Raw genomic sequence first — 15,867 nt, forward strand, 5'->3', positions numbered from 1 at the left:
ATGAAGAAGTAATATCCTTGAGTTACCTTCAGAGTTCACATGCACAATATCAGAAAAGGTCACAGAGGAGGTGGCATATCTCCGAACATCAAGGCGAGGATACTTGTGGGCCATGTAAATCCATGTAGAGGCATAATTCACTGGACCGCACTCTGAATATTTATACAGCATAAAGAAACATCCGACAAATATGTGCGCATGTGGCGACATTGGCACACCAGACCATATTGCACTAGAGTGCCTGCCTATGAACATTTGCGGACTCAGATAAATGACGTTGGTACTATAAGTGACATTGCTGGACACAAATTGAAATGGCATCCGGTGAACGAGGCAGGGGACTGGAAGGGGACTTATTAGCAAATATTTAGAGTATGAGAGAAATCCAATAGCAAGTAATAATTCTGAAGTGAATACTATGAGTGAGGGGTGAGTGGACATCACCGAGAATTGATTTCTACAAATAGGACGACCAGAAGCAGTGCATGTGTGACCAACAACACCCCAACTGTGGCAGAACCGGCAGAATGAATGGGTTGGGGTTGGGTTATTTGGGGGAAGAGACCAAACACCGAGGTCATCGGTCTCATCGGATTAGGGAAGGACGGGGAAGGTAGTCGGCCGTGCCCTTTAAAAGGAACCATCCCGGCATTTGCCTGAAGCGATTTAGGGAAATCACGGAAAACCTAAATCTGGATGGCCGGACGCGAGACTGAACCGTCGTCCTCCCGAATGAATGAATGGGGACTTATAGCCATCTGCTACGAAGGTAGTGTAGATGATTAACAAACGTAGTGTCATAGCTTTAGTTCCTTTTCATTTAATGTTATACATTTTATATTTCTTTTATAATTAATTTCACTAATTACATGGAAATGCTTTAATTACAAATCCTGAATTCATAGTCAAAACAGTTGTGTCCAATTTTCTGTAGTAATATAAAGATACACTTTCTAGTTAAATTAATGTGACTATCCCTCAAAAGGCTGGCAAACAACCTTTTGCAGCCTGGAGTGCAGCGACACATGCAGGAAGGGTGTCAATGAGGTTCTGAAAGATACCGACAGGGACGTGGAGCCATCCCGATTCTTGCGCCGTACCCAGATGCGCTAGGTTTCTCGGTTGAGGATCCACGGCGCGAACAGTTCAATCGAAGTGGTCCCACAGATTATCGATTGGTTTTAAATCTGGGCAGTCTGGTGGCCCAGGGAATACGGTAAACTCATCCTCGTGTTCTTCGAACCATGCACGTACAACGCGAGATGTGACACGTTGCATTGTTCTGCTGTTAGATGCCATCGAGCCGAGGAGACACGAACTGCATGTAGGGGCCGATATGGTCCACAAGAATATATGCATAGCTGTGTTGATCCACTGTGCCTTCCAGAATAGAGAGACAGACTAGGGAATGCCATCAAAACATTCCCCTGAAGAGGTGTTGCAGGGTGTTTGCTTTCAGACGTTTCACGCCGTGCACGCCAATGAACATCTCTCCGATGGAACATAAAACGTGGTTTATGTGAAAAGGCCGCCCGCCGCCAGTCAATGGCAGTCCAGTTGCAATGCTGACGTGCAAATTCCAGCATTGGCTCTGAGCACTATGGGACTTAACATCTGAGGTCATCAGTCCCCTAGAACTTAGAACTACTTAAACGTTACTAACCTAAGGACATCACACACATCCATGCCCGAGGCAGGATTCGAACCTGCGACCGTAGCCGTCGCGCGGTTCCAGCTGCAGCGCCTAGAACCGCTCGGCCACTCCGGCCCGCAATTCCAGCATTCGTCACCGATGCAGTCAGCATGAGAGCATGTACCAGGACCATGCTGCGGAGGCCCATATGCGGCAACGTTCGCTGAACGGTCGTTGAAGGGACACTGTTGTTAGCCTCTTTCTTCATCTGGACGGTCGGTTGCATGTCTGTCCGCCCGTACGCATTTCCCCACCTATCGTTAACTCGTGTCATCTATGGTCCGTGGTGCACAATTGTTGTTTCTTCGTCCTTTCTGGATAGCACGGTATACTTTAACCGCCTATAATCGGGCCCTTTTGGACGTCAGATAAATAGCTCCGTTTCTGCACAATAGCTGCACTGTTTTCCGCGTCCCCCGACGCGTTTTATATACTCTCCACTGCTAGTGCTGCCGCTTGCCCCCTGTGAGTGGTTATCGTACGTTGACGTCTAACATAGGCGATGGTCACATTAAAGTGCTTGGACCGCGTACGACTCCAGGTAGTAAGTAGTAGGTGTCGAAATTGTAAGCAATAATAAGTAAATAAAGCTATTTTTAGGGTCTGGAGATGCCTTCTACTAGAAGTTAAAGATATTACTGTAATGTTATACTCCGTGCCATATCTTCGTTCCAGACACACACATTTAGTTTGGTATCCAATGTGATCGCACTCCGTTTCACAAATGCTAGTGCAATATGAGTAAAAAGCTTTGTTACAAGTGCTCTGATTTTCTGGTATTTCGGCACTTTCAGTCCCACGTTAAACACACTATACGAAACTTTTGCTCAAAGCCCACTGACTGCAGCACATTCGGAAGCGGAAGAAGTGGCGCGGGAGAAGCCTTTATTATGCACGAAGCAGCTGCAGACTACTTTCTGTTGACAGTTCGAGACGAGCAGGCGGGATAGCAGCGACTTCGTGCGGTGGTGCTGATGGGGCTGGGGATGACTTGTACAGGAAGGAGCGTTTGTGGGGGCGAAAGGGGCTGTACGTCACGCGTCGCAAAGTCGGCTCTAACAAAGCGGAGTGCTGGCGTCAAATTACCGGAAGCTCGCCGACTGATTACAACCACGGCTGCGCCGCCTCGCCAAGGTCACGCACGCACACTGGACCCTTCACGGCCAAGAACGCTCGCGCCATAGTATGCAGCTCAAAGAATAAAAGTCTTCTGATGACTAGCGCTCGTCCCTTTCCACGGCACTCTTATTACCTATGTTTACTTTAAACGCAAAGATGTTAGGTTAGGCCTTACCGTGGCTGTTATTGATATCGAATGACACTTATATTTAGTTAATCAGCCCTCATCACGTGTTTCATGCGCCCACATTTGGTTTCATTTTTAGATATTATCCCCAAAGTTACTAACAAATACTGAAAATTAGAGCCGCCTCTAATTCGCACAACAGATATTGTGGGTGACAGCTAACATGAACTAATTCCATGACAAATGATACGAGAGCACAGAACACACGTTCTCTAAAAAATATTCTGACCCACTTGAGGTTCAAAAATGGCTGTAGGCACTATGGGACTTAACACCTGAGGTCATCAGTCCCCTAGACTTAGAACTACTTAAACCTAACTAACCTAAGGATAACAAAGACATCCATGCCAGGGACAAGATTCGAACCTGCGATCGAAGCAGCAGCGCGGTTCCGGACTGAAGCGCCTAGAACCTCTCGGCCACAGCGGTCGGCCCACTTGAGGTATCACAGTCGGAAACACGACGTCAAAGTACCTCGGCATAAGTAATTTGTTTCACCTATTAGATTGGAGCATTAGTTCGTAGCTTTTTTGTTTTGCATGTTGATATTCTAGTTGCTATGGGTTTATTTATCGATAGTCATTTTTTATTTATACTTTACTGTTGCTATTTTATTTTACGTATTGTCTTTCTGTGATTTGGAGATAGTGACTGGAGCTACGGACGATAGAAAATGGATTGCCAAGTGGAGAAATCAGAGTATTTCAGACATCTTCTTCTGTTTGGTTTCAATAGAGGGGTGACTGAAGCAGAGACAGCCAGAAATATTTGCGCCATGTTCGGCGATAATGCCAGTAGACTGAGCAAGAAATGATTTTCTCGTTTTACGGAGGATCGTTTTGACATTAGTGACTCTCAATGGTTAGGAAGACCTACGGCGTTTGATGAAGATCATTTAAACGCATAAACTCACAATGATCCAAGTCAGTATACTCTAGAACTGGCAGATGTGATGAACTGTGATCACTCCTCCATCGTGCGACATTTCCATGCAATGGGAAAGGTTCAAAAATCGGGTATATGGGTACCGCATGCTTAGTCAAAATCTCAACAATCAGCGAGTGGCCCTAGTGCATCTCTGCTTGCTGCTCGTCAATAGGCTCGTGAACACCTACCATTCCTATCCTGTATCGTTACTTGTGACAAGAAATGGTGTCTTTACGCTAACATAAGGAAAACAAAGGAACAGTTGAGTCCAAGCAACTCCCCGTACAAAGACATGCGCGCAGCTAAAAAATATAATGTTATGCATCTGGTGGAACAGCGACGGTGTGGTGTACTATAAATTGTTTCCCCGAGGTGTAACCATCACTGCTAACATTTATTGTTTACAACTGAGATATCTTGCAGAGGCAGTCGAAGAACAACGACCAGGAAGACTGCGTACGGATGAAATGCGCTCCAAACATGGCTCAACGACCTCTTCGTCACAAAACTACGGGATTTCTACAGTCAGGGCTGCAAAAGCTTACCGCAGCATTGGCAGACTGTTGTAAGTAATGATGGAGAATATATTATTGATGTTGATGACTAAAATTTCTGTTATGTGTATCTACTGTGTTTATAAAACTTGCGAAAAAACGTTACGAACCTAATAAAACACGGTGTCTTAACTCATATTCGTTACATTTACATGGATATTCTGCCAATCACACTTAAGAGCCTGGCAGAGGACTCATCGAACCACCTTCACAATAATGCTCTGTTATTCCACTCTCGAACAACGCCCCGTGCGAGCTTTGATCTCCCTCATTTTATTATGATAACCGTGTCTCCCTATGTACCTCGGCGCCAACAAAATATTTTCGCTTTCGGAGAAGATTGGTGACTGAAATTTCGTGAGACGATCCTGCCGCAACGAAAAACGTCTTTGTTTTAATGATGATCATCCCAAATCCTGTATCATGTTCGTGACACTCTCTCCCCTATTTCTCGTAATGCAGAACGTGCTGCCCTTCTTTGAACTTTCTCGATGTACTCCGTGAATCTTATCTGGTAAGGATCACATACAGCGCAGCAGTGTCCCAAAAGAGGGCGAACAAGCGTAGTGGTGTAGGCAGTCTCCTTAGTAGATCTGTTGCATTTTCTAAGTGTTCTGCCAATGAAACGCGGTCTTTGGTTCGCCTTCCCCACAACACTTTCTACGTATTCTTTCGAAGTTCGTAATTGCAATTGCTATGTATTTAGTTGACTTTACTGCTTTTTGATTGATTTATCGTGTAACTGAAGTTTAACGGATTCCTTTTTGCACTCATGTGGATGACGACACACTTTTCATTATTTAGGGTCAATTGTCAATTTTCGCACCATCCAGATATCTTTTCTAAATCGTTTTCAATTTGTTTTATCTTTTGATGACTTTACCAGACGATAAACGACAGCATCATCTGCAAACAACTTAAGAGTGGTGTTCAGATGGTCCTCTAAATCGTTTTTATAGACAATGAACAGAAGAGGGCCTATAACTCTACCTTGGTGGACGCCAGAAATCAATTCTGCTTTACTCGATGACTTTCCTTCAATTACTACGAACTGTGACCGCTCTGATAGGAAATCACGAATCTATTCGCATAACCGAGACGGTGTTCCATAAGTACGCGATTTGATTAAAAGCCGTTTGTGAGATTCAGAGTCAAAAGCCTTCTGGTAATTTAGAAATACGGAATCACATTTCGTGCGAGTAAAGAGCTAATTGTGTTTCACAAGAACAATGTTTTCTAAATCCGTGTTGACTGTGTGTCAATAGACCGTTCTCTTCGAGGTAATTCATAATGTTAGAACACAATATACCTGCCAAAATTCTGCTGTTTATCGACGGCCTGCAATTTAGTGGATTACAGCTATTGTCTTTCTTGAATATTGACGCGACCTGTGCATCCTTCCATTCTTTGAGTATGGATCATTTGTCAAGCACGCAGTTATATACGATTGTTAAGTATAGAGCTATTGCATCAGCATATTCTGAAAGGAACCAACCTGGGTTACCGTCTGGACCGGAGTATTTTTATTGCGTGATTTAAGTTGCCTTCACTATTCCGAGGACATCTGCTTCTAAGTTACTCATTGAGGCAGCTGTTCTTGATTTGAATTCTGGAAAATATACTTTGTCTTCTTTGATGAAGGAATTTCGAAAGGCGGTGTTTAGTAACTGCTTTAGCAGCACTGTCATCGATATTATATCCATTGGAATCGCGAAGAGAAGGCATTGCCGCTAGCATACTTTACATACGACTAGAATCTCTTTGCATTTTCTGCCATGTTTTGAGATGAGACCTGAGTTTCTCCTGGCGTATACAACTTTCAAATAACTTCCGGGAATTCAGCCAGGTAACACTTTCAGCGACCGCCGATATTTCGGCGGGAGAACACCCCGCCATTTTCAAGGCAAACTGCCACGGATAGGCGGCGTACATGCAAATTTAAAACCTCGGTTCTCGGACTGAAGCAGGAAAGATAACACACACACTGAACACTAGTGCCACCAAAGATGACCAAAGTCAGAGCTATCGATAGTGAGATTATGAATTCGCAGGTGAGGTAGCATTGACTCTGTCCCTCTGTTTTTTGACAAGGGAGAGAGCACGGAAGTTATTTGAATGTTTTGAGATGTTTCGCTGTGGAAAACTATTATAAGCATCTCGCATTGAAGTCCACGCTAAATTTCGAGCTTCAGTAAAAGATCGTCAATCTTGGGTATTTTGTGTTCCTTTGAATTTGGCATGCTTCTTTTCGTTGTTTCTGCAACAGTGTTCTGACCTGTTCTGTATACCAATGGGATCAGCTCCGTCGTCTGTTAATTTATTTGGTATAAATCTCTCAATTGCTGTGGATATTATTAATATGAATTGAAGCCACATCTGATCTGCAATTGCATTATTAATTTGGAAGGAGTGGAGATTGTCTCTCAGGAAGGCGACAAGTGAATTTTTATCTGCTTTTTTGAATAGGTATAGTTTTCGTTTAGTTTTTGAAGATTTGGGCGCTACGTTATTCAGTCCGTGTGTTCACTAATCCCTGTATCCGTTTTGATGCTTTGTTATTAGCTCAAGATTATTTGTTGCTGATAGGTCAACACCGTTAATGCATCAATAACTTTCGAAATGCTTTGCCTTAACAAAATCTAAATTCAGATATGTACTCGATAAATCAGACGCAATCATCTGATATGCGTATTAACCACATTGTGCTCAATTTTCATTTTAACAGAGTTTATAGCGATTTCTGTTTCTGCAAGTTTTTAGCTCTTCTACTCCTGTGCCAACCCTGCTCAAACACTATATTCTAAACATGATTTACCTGCGAGCAGAACTGGCAAAGTGTGAGGGACTTCGAATTCTGTTTTGATCCACTGAATCATGGGGAAAATTGGCCTTCAGTGTCGTTTAAAATTGTATAAACGATAATTTGGTTCTAAAGACACTCTGTATAATGCTGACGTAGGGTCTGGCTGGCGCCATACGAATGACGGCGCGAGCCACTATGACAAAACAAAGCTGTCTCATTTGAAGACTGGAGTTTTTCAGTCAATTACGGCAGTTAGTGGCAAATTGGTGGGAGCAACAGGCGGTGGTTTGGTATGACAGCTTCAGTAGATGCTGTGTATACTCGTCTCTAAGCATCAGTGAGGTGGCTACACTGAAGTGCAGCAGACACATATTTCCTTTTTATGCTGAAGGCTTGTAATATTAATAAAAATAATCTGAAATTTATTACAAGGTCTAGAAGAATGGAATCCAAAAGCATTTATATAATATTTGTAGCCTTAAAAAAGTATGTGATTCGATTGATAGAGAAATATTATTCAACACCTTAAAATAATTTGGAGCTGACAAGGAAACTGTGGCGATCATAAAAAGACACTCTCAAATACAAAATGCAAAATTAAATTTTTAGTGAAACCTCCACTGCTTTTAAGATCAGAACCGTGGTAAGACAAGGAGGTGGTTGTTCCCACTGCTATTCAGCTGTGTACCAGAAAAGGTAATCAGGGAATGGAGGAAAGGAAGAAGAAGATATATAAAGATAATCTGAATTTTGATAGACTGGCTTTTGCAGACGATCTTTCCATTTCGGCTGAATCTACAGAGAATACAACAACGCAGAAAATCTTATAGAAGAGACAGAGAACCCCACGTATGTTGTTGTTGTGGTCTTCAGGCCTGAGACTGGTTTGATGCAGCTCTCCATGCTACTCTATCCTGTGCAAGCTTCTTCATTTCGCAGTACCTACTGCAGCCTACATCCTTCTGAATCTGTTCAGTGTATTCATCTCTTGGTCTCCCTCTTCGATTTTTACCCTCCACGCTGCCTTCCAATACTAAATTGGTGATCCCTCGATGTCTCAGAACATGTCCTACCAACCGATCCCTTCTTCTAGTCAAGTTGTGCCACAAGCTCCTCTTTTCCCCAATTCTGTTCAATACCTCCTCATTAGTTATGTGATCTACCCATCTAATCTTCAGCATTCTTCTGTAGCACCACATTTCGAAAGCTTCTATTCTCTTCTTGTCCAAACTATTTATCGTCCACGTTTCACTTTCATACATGGCTACACTCCATACAAATACTTTCAGAAACGACTTCCTGACATTTAAATCTATACTTGATGTTAACAAATTTCTCTTCTTCAGAAACGCTTTCCTTGCCATTGCCAGTCTACATTTTATATCCTCTCTACTTCGACCATCATCAATTATTTTGCTCCCCAAATAGCAAAGCTTCTTTACTACTTTAAGTGTCTCATTTCCTAATCTAATTCCCTCAGCATCACCCGACTTAATTCGACTACATTCCATTATCCTCGTTTTGCATTTGTTGAGGTTCATCTTATACCCTCCTTTCAAGACACTGTCCATTCCGTTCAACTGCTCTTCCAAGTCCTTTGCTGTCTCTGACAGAATTACAATGTCATCGGCGAACCTCAAAGCTTTTATTTCTTCTCCATGGATTTTAATACCTACTCTGAACTTTTCTTTTGTTTCCTTTACTGCTTGCTCAATATACAGATTGAATAACATCGGGGAGAGGCTACAACCCTGTCTCACTCCCTTCCCAACCAATGCTTCCCTTTCATCCTTTCATACCCCTCGACTCTTATGACTGCCATCTGCTTTCTGGACAAATTGTAAATAGCCTTTCGCTCCCTGTATTTTACCCCTGCCACCTTCAGAATTTGAAAGAGAGTATTCCAGTCAACATTGTTGAAAGAGTACATGGCAGATGCGAAGAAGGCATCGAGATACATGGCAAGTGATTCTGGAAAAATAAGAGACTATAAAATTTAAATATTTATATTAAATAATACAACCAAATGCTTTGGACGAAGAAGCTAACTTGACAAGTACGTGGAAAGTGGAGGTGACTTTTAAACTATCCAAAAACCTTTATAAAAAGAAATCTACTTCCACAAATGAAAAACTCTGGCACTATAACACTGTCATTAGAGCAGAATGCCTTTATGCTTCAGGGTGGCTTTCGATAAATGCAGCCAAACAGTTAGGTGAAATAGGAAGGAAGGAAAGAAAAATAAACAGGAAAGTCTTGGGACCAAAACATGAGAATTAAAAATGGAAATTGAGGCGTAATAAAGAAATTTATGAAGAAATAGGACCAATATCAGATACAATTAGAAAGAGAAGGGTTTGAGTCCACGGACACCTAAAATGGTAGATGAAAAAAGGATAACAAAAAGAATATTTAACTTTTCTGGTGGAAACTCAAAAATGTCAATGACTTGGATCAAATAAGTTAAAGCAGACCTGAGTGAAATGGGAATAACGGCGGAAGAAATAACACAAAAAGTTTAGTGCAAAGTTCCAAGGGCTTGCAAGAGGAAACAAAGAAGAGACAGGCGCAGCATGGCCACAGGAAAGAAAAGCTTAGGGACGGTATGAAAAGCTACTGGAAAGAAAGAAAGGAGAAATGAAAGAAGACATGTTATTTCATATGGTCCCAAAACTAATAAATAATAATAATATTAAAGATTACTCATTGTTTGTGTTTGTTGCTGAAACCATCCCGATATCACATGAACCCGTGGATCTGCAACCCTGCACAACGTGACTAAAAAAAATATAAATGTATCCATAGGAGTTGTGGATTTCAGGAAGTACTGTACAGGGGCTCGATTTAAATGTCAAAAGCCGGCCGAAGTGGCCGTGCGGTTAAAGGCGCTGCAGTCTGGAACCGCAAGACCGCTACGGTCGCAGGTTCGAATCCTGCCTCGGGCATTGATGTTTGTGATGTCCTTAGGTTAGTTAGGTTTAACTAGTTCTAAGTTCTAGGGGAATAATGACCTCAGCAGTTGAGTCCCATAGTGCTAAAAGCCATTTGAACCATTTAAATGTCAAAATCTAAACCTAGGTTCCTCTGCATCTAGTATAAATTTAACTGTTAAGAAATCTTCCTTACAAGTCTTTCCCGTGAGGATATAGCCTTATACGAAAGTGACACGTAAGCAGCAAAATATTGAATATTTGATGAAAATGGCCCTGAGCACTGTGGGACGTAACTTCTGAGGTCATCAGTCCCCTAGAACTCAGAACTACTTAAACCGAACTAACCTAAGGACATCACACACATCCATGCCCGAGGCAGGATTCGAACCTACGACCGTAGCGGTCGCGCGGTTCCAGACTGTAGCGCCTAGAACCGCTCGGCCACCCCGACCGGCAATACTCGATGACTGGGTAACAATGAAGAGGTACTGAATCAAATTGGGGAGTAAGGACCTTTGTGGCACTTCTTGAATCAAAAGGAAAGATTATACTCGGACGTAGGGATAGGTTGATGCAACACGTCCTGAGACAGCAAGGGGCAATTCATTTGGTAATGGAGGGAAGTGTGTGGGACAAAAATTGTAGAGGAAGGCCGAAGGCTAGGCTTTCTGGTGGATGTATGCTGTAGCACTTACTGTTAGACTTGGACGTGGTAGACTAGTGTGAAGAGCATCAAACCTGTGTTTGGACTGAAGGCAACCACAGTAGTCTTTGGAAGCCACGGAAAACTTCAATCACGACGAGGCCACGGAAAACTTCAATCACGACGAGGAACTGACACCCCTTCCCTCGAATTGGAGCCCAGTGCGTCAACCACTACTGAATCCCGGTCACAGACATCGGATACTTTGGAGGAATTTCGTTGAGAGGAGCCAGAAGCTGCAGCTTCACACGCTTGGGATGTTTCCGTGCAAGCCAGAAGGCAGAGAGGAGCACGCAGGGTGGGTGACGGTGACGGGCAGCCGTCCGTGGCAGGGGTTCTAAAAATACCGACACCCGGCCAGCTCCGCCCGCCACATCCCCAGGCGGCGAGGGCAGACCGCGTGTCGGCTGTCTCGTCTGGCCGGTTCCAACACGAGAAGGCCGGCGCTTCTCTTGCCTTCTCAGATATTCGCGAGCGTACTACAGCCTCGAAGAATCCTTTCACTTTGTGTGTTTCGCAAGAACGGAAGCCTACTTAGCTGAGACTTCAAATAATGTGTGTTCCAATAACAAAGAGCAATTTAATTTATGAATAAAATACATTTTTACTCAGCGCGTCATTTTTCACCCATCACTACAACAGTCCACTTATTGCTGAACGTTTGAAAAACGGAAAAAACGAAAACCTTCCAAGTGTATTTTTCTTTTTCCAAAAACGCGTTGTCAGTACTATTGCCTTCTCTGTATTCTGTTGCACGCCCCTAACTTGTTCCAAATGTTAGATCGCGGAGAAAATGTTTCAAACATTCATCACTAGATGGTGCATGGTATTCATGGCAAGCAAATGCTTCTCAATGGAGTTCCAAGTGCCTGCGCCAAGGTCTCCCTCTCCTCCACGTAGACTTGGATGGTCTGAAGAGATAACACTCAAGTTGTTGGCGAGTGGGCACAGCTTTTTGAACCGCGACAGAAAATTTTCCAATTATATAGAAGTTAAGAAGGTTAAGAGAGGCCTCTGTTGAGCAAGATTTACACACGATTGTTGAGTCAGCTAAAGGTCTCAACCCATTCCACGTAATTCCAGTGCAAAGTTTCAAAATAAGTAAAATATAACCACTACAACTAGCAGGTTGGTTCAAATGGCTCTAAGCACTATGGGACTTAACATCTCAGGTCATCAGTCCCCTAAACTTAGAACTACTTAAACCTAACTTACCTAAAGACATCACACTCATACATGCCCGAGGCAGGATGCGAACCTGTGACCGTAGTAGCAGCGCAGTTCCGGACTCAAGCGCCTAGAACCGCTCGGCCTCAGTGGACGGCAACTACTAGGTCCTAAATGTTTGTTTACATTGTGTTCGATCGTTGTGATGGACAGTTACGTTTAAATAGGTCGTTTCCAACGTTGTTTCTTACGGTAGGACACAACTATACCAAGAATATTTCGCCACATGGGGAAGTAAAGAGCCAAACACTTACTTAAACTTCAACAAATGTGCATCAAAATGTGAACAGGCGAAACTGGTTACAGTGCTATTTGGTTGGTTGTTTGAAAGAATCAACTTATATATATAGGGTGAATATTAATAAAACCGAGAAACTGCAGGGACGGAGTCCTAAGTGAAAATGGAGGAGAAAGCTTCCTATGAACATGTGTCTAATAATGGTCGGTGTGCGCGCAACGACAACAAATTGTCCTAGAACACAGTACAGAGCTGCGTTACAACAGATGTTCAAAGTGGTCTCCATGGGATTGCAGGTGATAGGTATAGTAGCGGTGTGTATGCAGGATACACGTAATCGTACTTTGGCTAATATCATGTTGGTGGCCCACTTGCCTGGATCTTGTACTGTGGTTCGTCTCAATAGGCTGTAGAACCTGGCCCTCCAAATGTGGTGTACGTAGAATCCACCGCCTCCCTACACGATCGTCAGTCTGAAAGGATCCATGTTCGGACAAACGCCCAAAAAGAGCATGAAATGTTGTGTGACGTTGTTGACGTCTACGAGTGTACTTCTTTTCGTATAGAAGTGTTGCCTCTCGACCGTTTCCATCTGGTTAGTCTACACAAACACTATCTCGGTTTGTTCCCAACTCAATACCGGACCATTCTGCTGCTTACAATACGCTGCGTCAGTCACATAGCCTGCAACACACAAGGAACACTCGGCACGTCATTAGAGGAACTGTCATTTGTCAGCGCAAATCTAACATGGCAACGCTGCATTTCCGGACATATGTTCATAACACCCTTTTTCCCTTTTTCCTCAATTTGCAGCCAGGAATCCGTCGCTCCAGTTTGTCGGTTTTATTAATGCTCACTCCCTATTATATACTGATCGGCCAAAACATTTGACCACTGACCTACTATCGATACAAACCCATTCGGGCGATAGTAACGTCACCTGGGGAAGAATGACTGCTAGACACACACACACACACACACACACACACACACACACACACACACGGTGCATGTAGTAGCTGAGTTTGACCGTGGGCAGACTGTGATGACCCGCAGACTCGGCACATGCATTTCGGAAACTGCACGACTTGTCGGGTGTTCGAAGAGATGCTGTGGCGAGTATCTTCAAACCGTGGCGAAACCAAGGTGAAACAATGTCTAAACGTCGTGGAGTTGGGCAGCGACCCCTCATTACACATATCCGTCGTCGTAGGCTGGACAGGCTGGTAAAACAGGAGAGGCGGTGAACTAATATCAGATTTTTATGCTGGGCAGAGTACAAGTGCGTCTGAATACTCCTGACTATGGGCCTCCGCAGACGACGACCCATGCATGTGCCAATGTTAGCACCACGACTTTGGCAACTATGATTGAAATGGGCACGTGACCATAGGCACTGGACGTTGGCGCAGTGGCTGCCGATGGGACGGCGCGAATCCATCGTCTTCCAAGGGAACAGCTCCTAAACACCTGTCCTGCGGGACGAAGAACAAGCTGGCGTCGGCTCCATTGTGGTCTGGGGAACATTCACGTGTGCATCCATGGGTCCAGTGCAGCATGTGTAACACATCATGAGGGTCAAGGAGTGTCGTACACTGGTTGCAGACCATGTACACCCCTTCATGACGACCATGTTTCCCGATGGCAATGGCATTTTTCAAAACGATAATGCGCCATGTCACAAGGTCAGGAGTAAGATGGCATGTTTCGAGGGCCCCAGTGATGAGTTCCAATTGACGTTCTGCCCCCTCAACTCGCCAGATCTGAACACGATCAAACTCATCTGGGATGCTCCGGAGAGTTAGGTGACTTGTATGTGCAGATGTGACACCAACTGCATCCAGCAACTTACCAAGGCCTCTTACTTCCACACCACGACGCGTCGCCACTGTTATACGTGCCAAAGGTGGACATATCGGCCATTAGGTAGGTTCTGGCTGATCAATATATACACTACTGGCCATTAAAATTGCTACACCACGAAGATGTGCTACAGACGCGAAATTCAACCAACAGTTAGAAGATGCTGTGATATGGAAATGATTAGCTTTTGAGAGCATTCACACAAGGTTGGCGCCGGTGGCGACACCTACAACGTGCTGACATGAGGAAAGTTTCCAACCGATTTCTCATACACAAACAGCAGTTGACCGGCGTTGCCTGGTGAAACGTTGTTGTGATGCCTCGTGTAAGCAGGAGAAATGCGTACCATCACGTTTCCGACTTTGATAAAGGTCGCATTGTAGCCTATCGCGATTGCAGTTTATCGTATCGCGACATTTCTGCACGCGTTGTTCGAGATCCAATGGCTGTTAGCATAATATGGAAAAGATGGGTTCAGGAGGGTAATACGGAACGCCGTGCTGGATCCGAACGGCCTCGTATCACTAGCAGTCGAGATGACAGGCATCATATCCGCATGGCTGTAACGGATCGTGCAGCCACGTCTCGATCCCTGAGTCAACAGATGGGGACGTTTGCAAGACAACAACCATCTGCACGAACAGTTCGACGACGTTTGCAGCAGCATGGACTATCAGCTCGGAGACCGTGGCTGCGATTACCCTTGACGCTGCATCACAGATGGTGTACTCAACGACGAACCTGGGTGCACGAATGACAAAACGTCATTTTTTCGGATGAATCCAGGTTCTGTTTACAGCATCATGATGGTCGCATCCGTGTTTGGCGGCATCGCGATGAACGCACATTGGAAGCGTGTATTCGTCATCGCCATACTGGCGTATCATCCGGCGTGATGGTATGGCGTGCCGTTGGTTACACGTCTCGGTCACCTCTTGTTCGCATTGGCGTCACTTTGAACAGTAGACGTTACATTTCAGATGTGTTACGACCCGTGGCTCTACCCTTCATTCGATCACTGCGAAACCCTACATTTCAGCAGGATAATGCACGACCGCATGTTGCAGGTACTGTACGGGCCTTTCGGGATACAGAAAATGTTCGACTGCTGCCATGGCCAGCACATTGTCCAGATCTCTCACCAATTGAAAACGTCTGGTCAATGGTGGACGAGCAACTGGCTTGTCACAATACGCCAGTCACTACTTTTGATGAACTGTGGTATAGTGTTGAAGCTGCATTGGTAGCTGTACCTGTACACGCCATCCAAGCTCTGTTTGACTCAATGCCCAGGCGTATGAAGGCCGTTGTTACGGCCAGAGATGGTTGTTCTGGGTACTGATTTCTCAGGATCTATGCACCCAAATTGCGTTAAAATGTAATCACATGTCAGTTCTAGTATATTTGTCCAATGAATACCCGTTTATTATCTGCAATTATTCTTGGTGTAGCAATTTTAAGGGCCAGTAGTGTATTTTCCTTCACTTGTGGAAACTAATATAGTTCCTATGACAGTGAGATCACGGGAAAATATTAACTGCCAATTTTGTTTTCGCTTTTGATAAGCGACATCCGCACAGACAGAATTTTGAATTTATAGAACTACAGGAAGCAGTT

At 44.1% G+C, this 15,867-nt stretch overlaps 1 protein-coding gene across 1 annotated transcript in view; it reads right to left on the reverse strand.

The window, feature by feature from the left end:
- LOC126416989 (uncharacterized) overlaps positions 1–15,867 on the reverse strand; it is a 255,647-nt gene that overhangs the window by 52,965 nt on the left and 186,815 nt on the right. The window lies entirely within an intron of this gene.

This window comes from Schistocerca serialis, chromosome 8 (genome assembly GCF_023864345.2).
Source record: "Schistocerca serialis cubense isolate TAMUIC-IGC-003099 chromosome 8, iqSchSeri2.2, whole genome shotgun sequence".
Classification (NCBI taxonomy): domain Eukaryota; kingdom Metazoa; phylum Arthropoda; class Insecta; order Orthoptera; family Acrididae; genus Schistocerca; species Schistocerca serialis.